Here is a 6656-nt window from a genome sequence, read left to right as displayed (position 1 = left end):
GATCGATTTCTTTCAGAACTGAATATTTTGGGATACAGTAAATGAGTAATTTGAGACATGACGTTCGAGTAAGAGGCTGGGGAGGAACAGGTGACTTTGGACCTCTGGTTCCCAAATCTCTCCACCACTGGGGGTTTTCCTCACCTCATCAGTGGGTCTGTTGTCGACACATTGATAGAGATTGGGTGGCAGGAATGGCAGCTCAGCGTTCCTGGATACAGGGTTTTTAGACGAGATAGAGAGGGGGATAAAAAAGGAGGGGGGGTGGGCAATATTGGTTAAAGAAACAATTACGGCCGTGAGGAGGGATGATATGTTCAAAGGATCATCAAATGAAGTCACATGGGTTGAGCTAAGGAACAAAAAAGGGGCAGTCCCACTGCTGGGAGTGAACGATAGACCCCCAAACAGTCAGAGGGAGAGAGAAGAGCAAATATGGAGGCAAATTTCTGAAAAGTGCAAAAACAATGGGGCAGTAATAGTGGGGGATTTCAACGCCCCTGATATTAACTGGGATAGAATCAGTGTAAAAGGTACAGAGGGTGCAGAATTCATCAATTGCATTCAGGAGAACTTTTTTATCCAGGACGTAGCAAGCCCAACAAGAGGGGGCGGGGGGTCAGTTCTGGATTTAGTTTTCGGGAATGAAGCTGGGCAGGTAGAAGGAGGATCAGTGGGAGAGCATTTTGCTGGGAGTGATCATGGGGCCGATTTTCAGATGGCCGAGCGGCAGCATTGGGGGCGGGGGGCTCCTAAAATGGCGGAATCCCGGAGCAGTTTCGGAGCCCGGCTCCAACCCGCTGACTTCCGGGTTCCCCAGTGACGTGTTCGGGTGCGTGCGCAGCTCCCGAATGTGGGACTCCCACCGGCAATTAAAGCCGGCGGGATGCTGCTTTAGATCGTCAGATACTTGAGGTACTTGAGAGACCTCATTGAGTGGAGATTTTGGCAGGGATGCAATTTTGAAGGATCCTCAGCGTGTTTCCCGTGCTGTGGGAAACACTCCCTGTTGGAGCAGACGTGTTTCACTCAGCAGCCAGTGGGAGATGCAAAGGATTATTTGACAGGTGGGGGGAAAACCTCATTTATTGCAGCAGGACACTCTGTCACTTCAGACTAAGTTTTGGCTGCAACACCTTTGTCTTTCCACTCAAAATTATTAATTTAGACCCTAAACTCTGCTGTACAAACACATTTACCTACTTTGCGGACCCCCTCAAACTCACACCGTCAGGATGGGGGGCACCATGGCTGCATTCATCACTTCATCCGAGGGCGGGCACCATCACCAGCCTCGCCAGGCACGCCGTCCACCTCCGCCACGTGGAGCTCCACAACACAGTGCTGCGCCACAGGGACCTGCACAAAATAGTCGTGGAACTACACATACACCCACTGTAGGGTCACCCAATGGGTGGCATCAAGTGTGGGTGCTCATGGAGAACCTCATGAAAGGGACTTATTACACAAGCCAGTCAAGAATGGCCAAGACGTGGCAGTAGTGGTGACAATAATAATATTTAATGTGCCATTAACAAAAATGAAATATAAATACAAAACATGACAAACCATCAAACCCCCTTGTGCATCCCCTTCGTGCTGACAAAACCTTCACCTTTCTCTTCCGACTACTCCCACGTGGTGCATCCCCTGTGGCTGCAGCAGAGGTAGTGGCAGGTTGCTCTCGTTCATGCCCTGATCGATTAGATGCTTTGGGCCTTCGCCCTCTGGGTTTCGGTGCCCGTGAGGGCCCCTCCAAAGACTGCTCCACCTGCACCTGTGCAGGGGCAGACTCGGCCACCTGGAGAGGAGGCAGCATTGTGGGTACAGGTTGAGAGGGGGGCAATGGGTGAGACGTGGGGGCGCTTTGAGTGGCTTCCCCACTTCCATGCCCACTTTCGCCATCATCCCTCTCCTGGGCCAGGCCCACATCACTCCTACCACCCTGCTGGACGACAGTTTGGAGGACATGTGTGAAGTCTTGTCAGGCCAGTGCCAGAGTATCTGCCTGCCTGTTTAAAGCAGCAGAATGTTGCTCACCCTGAGTCCGAAGGGCCGTTGTCAGGGTCTGAATGGAATCATTGGTGAGCCGTGCTTGAAGCTCCATGGAGGCTCGCCTTCCCTCCATCGTAGACATTCCCACACTTACCCACGACACTATCTCAGAGATTCCCTCACGTCCCTGTGACAGTATCTCAGAGATTCCCTCACGTCCCTGTGACAGTATCTCAGAGATTCCCTCACGTCCCTGTGACAGTATCTCAGAGATTCCCTCACGTCCCTGTGACACTATCTCAGAGATTCCCTCACGTCCCTGTGACAGTATCTCAGAGATTCCCTCACGTCCCTGTGACAGTATCTCAGAGATTCCCTCACGTCCCTGTGACAGTATCTCAGAGATTCCCTCACGTCCCTGTGACACTATCTCAGAGGTTCCTTCCTGTACCTGTGCCACCATTCCACTCATGCAGGAGTTGGACTCCTCCATCCTCTGTGCGATTGTGGAGAGTGCGCGTGGCACTTGTTCCAGCACCTCGTAAATGTGCTGCTGCCCCTCGATCATTCTCCTTTTCATGGTTGGCCCCCAGGGTTCAGCATCTGTGTCCAGCTGAGCAGAGCCTGGAGAGGAGTGCTCCCACCGACAGGGACTCTCCACAGCTGCCCCTGCCACCAGTGTCTGCTTGTGCTCACATGGGTGTGGTGACTCACCGTGTGCGACCCCAATTAAGTGAGGACGGGGACCCACCGAGGTGTGAGTATCTGCGCTGGTGGATGGCTCGCTCAGATGTGACGGTGCCCCCCGAAGGCCGGCAGGTCCTCTGAGGAATCGCCCTCCACTGTCATGGCGGTCGCTGAAGGCCCTGTAAGAGAACAGAAGGTAATATTAAGCATGATGACAGATGTTGAGGTGCTGAAGATGGTGAGGCATGTAAACATCATTTGCTATTGTGAGTGCTGAATGTTAAAGTTCTGTCACCAGATGTTTGTCGGGTGGCAGCCTCGACATCCCCGACAGACAGGCACTCGAGGGTGCGGCTCAGCTCCAGAGCCTCCTGCTCCGCGTCTGTGAGGATGACCAGATGTTGCGGCCCCCCTCCGGTCTTCGCCCTCTCCCATGCATTCTGGGCTCTCTTTTATAAGGGGAGAAAGTAGAGAGGCGTGAGTGAGGGAGGGTGACGTGGCCAACCGCTGAATGCATTGGTTTGGGTGAGGGTGACCGTGAAAGAGATGCATCAGAGGGTGAGTATGAAACAGAGCCATGAGATTGTATGAGGATTGGGTTGAGTGGTAGTGGTGGGGTGAGTACTGGGGAGGTGAGGAAGTGCAGGTAAGTTGAGGATGAGGTTTGAGTGGGTGTGAGGAGTGATGTGATAGAGTAGTGTTGGCAGTGCAGAAGGAGTTGTGGGGTGGGGGCGGTGATGTGGAAGACGGAGTGTAGGAGAATGAGTAAGTGTGCTCACTTTGACTGACCTGGTTAGGTCATTGAAGTGCTTCCTGCACTGGATCCAGGTGCGGGAGACGTTGCTGCTGCTGGTGACCTCCTCTGCCACCTCGAGCCAGGCCTTCTTGGTGGCAGAGACAGGCCACTTCCTCCTGTCCGCCGGGTAGAAAATATCTCTCCTCCTCCTCACCCCATCCAGTAGGATTTGGAGTGAGGGATCGTTAAATCTGGGAGCAGCCTTTCCCCTGGGCTGCTCCATTCTATAATTTTGGTTCTTTGCTGCAGGAGCAGCCATTGGAGGACTGCCCCTTTAAATAGGGCTCCTCCAGCTGACAGCCTGTGATGTGGGTGCGCAGGCCGCCCGCTGCGCAGGTTGACGACGGGAAACCCGGAAGCCACGGTAAGTGGCTCCAATTTACCCGCGATCGCGTGGGGAACGGATGGATTTTACTGGGCGGGTTACCCACGTGCCCAGTCGCCCCCCCCGCTGCCATCCCGCCTCCCTGGTAATATCGGGGCCCATAATTCAGTTAGATTTAGCATAGTAATGGAAAAGGACAAAGATAGAACAGGAGTAAAAGGTCGAAATTGGGGAAAGGGCAATTTTACTAAGCTGAGAAGTGATTTAGCAAAAGTGGACTGGAAACAGCTACTTGAAGGTAAATCAGTGTCAGAGCAGTGGGAGGGGTTCAAGGGGGAGATTCGAGGGGTTCAGAGTAAACATGTTCCCACAAAGATAAAGGGTGGGACTCCCAAATCTAGAGTCCCCTGGATGACAAGGAGCACACAGGGTAAAATAAGGCAAAAAAGGGAAGTTTATGTCAGACACCGAGAGCTCAATACTGCAGAAAGCCTGGAGGAGTCTAGAAAGTGCAGGGGTGAAATTAAAAAGGAAATTAGGAAAGCAAAGAGAGGGCATGAAAAAATACTGGCAAGTAAAGTTAAAGAAAACCCAAAAATGTTTTATAAATACATGAAGAGCAAGAGAATAACTAAGGAAAGAGTAGGGCCTATTAGAGACCAAAAAGGTAACCTGTGTGTGGAGGCGGAAGATGTGGGTCTGGTTCTTAATGAATACTTTGCTTCTGTCTTCACAAAGGAGAGGGACGATGCAGAGATTATAGTTAAGGAGGAGGAGTGTGAAATATTGGATGGGATAAACAGTGAGAGAGGAAGTATTTAGGGGATTAGCATCTTTGAAAGTGCCAGGCCCGGATGAAATGAATCCCAGGCTGTTAAGAGAAGCAAGGGAGGAAATAGCGGAGGCTCTGACCATCATTTTCCAATCCTTACTGGATACAGGCGTGGTGCCAGGGGATTGGAGGACTGCTAACGTTGTCCCATTGTTTAAAAAGGGAGAAAGAGATAAACCGAATAATTACAGGCCAGTCAGTCTAACCTCGGTGGTGGGCAAATTTTTTTTAATTTTTTTTTATTCGTTCACAGGATGTGGGCGCCGCTGGCAAGGCCGGCATTTATTGCCCATCCCTAAGAGGGCAATTAAGAATCAACCAATTGGAATTGATTCTAAGGGACAGGATAAACCATCATTTCGAAAGGCACGGGTTAATCAAGGACAGTCAGCATGGATTTGTTAAGGGAAGGTCATGTCTGACTAACTTGATTGAATTTTTTGAGGAGGTAACAAGGAGGGTCGATGAGGGTAGTGCGTTTGATGTAGAATACATGGATTTTAGCAAGGCTTTTGACAAGGTCCCACATGGCAGACTGGTCAAAAAGGTAAAAGCCCATGGGATACAAGGGAAAGTAGCAAGTTGGATCCAAAATTGGTTCAGTGGCAGGAAACAAAGGGTAATGGTCGATGGGTGTTTTTGCGACTGGAAGGCTGTTTCCAGTGGGGTTCCACAAGGCTCAGTACTCGGTCCCTTGCTTTTTGTGCTATATATCAATGATTTGGACTTGAATGTGGGGGCTTGATCAAGAAGTTTGCAGATGACACAAAAATTGGTGGTGTGGTTGATCGTGAGGAGGAAATAAATATTCTATTCTATGATTGCGATGATTACTGCAGGAAGATATCAATGGGCTGGTCAGGTGGGCAGAAAAGTGGCAAATGGAATTCAATCCAGAGATGTGTGAGGTAATGCATTTGGGGAGGGCAAACAAGGCAAGGGAGTACACAATAAATGGGAGGATACTGAGAGGTGTAGAGGAACAGAGGGACCTTGGAGAGCATGTCCACAGATCCTTGAAGGTCGCAGGACAGGTTGATAAGGTGGTTAAAAAGGCATACGGGATACTTTCCTTTATTAGCTGACAATTGTAAACAATTTTACAACACCAAGTTATAGTCCAGCAATTTTATTTTATCTTTATTAGCTGAGGCATAGAATATAAGAGCAGGGAGGTTACGCTGGAACTGTATAAAATATTGGTTGGACCACAGCTTGAGTACTGTGTACAGTTCTGGTCACCACATTACAGGAAAGATGTGATTGCACTAGAGAGGATACAGAGGAGATTTACGAGGATGTTGCCAGGGCTGGAGAATTTTAGCTATGAGGAAAGATTGGATAGGCTGGGGTTGTTTTCTTTGGAACAGAGGAGGCTGAGGGGAGATTTAATTGAGGTGTATAAAATTATGAGGGGCCGAGATAGAGTGGATAGGAAGGACCTATTTCCCTTAGCAGAGAGGTCAATAATCAGGGGGCATCGATTTAAAGTAATTGGTAGAAGGATTAGAGGGGAGCTGAGGAGAAATGTTTTCACCCAGAGGATGGTGGGGGTCTGGAACTCACTGCCTGAAAGGGTGGGAGAGGCAGAAACCCTCAACTCATTTAAAAAGTACCTGGATGTGCTCCTGAAGAGCCGTAACCTACAGGGCTACGTACCAAGTGCTGGAAAGTGGGATTAAGCTGGATGGCTCTTTTTCGGCCGGCACAGACTCAATGGGTCGAATGGCCTCCTTCTGTGCCCTCACTTTCTGTGATTCTCTGATTGCTATGATTGGTGAACTCTATCATCATTGTATCATGTGACCACCAGGATAACGGGAGGAGAACGAGAGGACCCTGGTCTTTTTCCGTCCAGCAATTCCTATATTCCTCTTCCTCCATCTCCATCATTATTGGACATAGGATCACGAGGAGGCCATTCAGCCCCTCGAGCCTGTTCCATCATTCAATTAGATCATGGCTGATCTGTATTTTAACTCCATCTCCCGCCTTGGTTCCGTAACCCTTAATACCCGTGT

This window comes from Heptranchias perlo, unplaced genomic scaffold, assembly GCF_035084215.1.
Source record: "Heptranchias perlo isolate sHepPer1 unplaced genomic scaffold, sHepPer1.hap1 HAP1_SCAFFOLD_210, whole genome shotgun sequence".
Taxonomy (NCBI): domain Eukaryota; kingdom Metazoa; phylum Chordata; class Chondrichthyes; order Hexanchiformes; family Hexanchidae; genus Heptranchias; species Heptranchias perlo.
Note: the sequence above shows the minus strand (reverse complement) of the source record.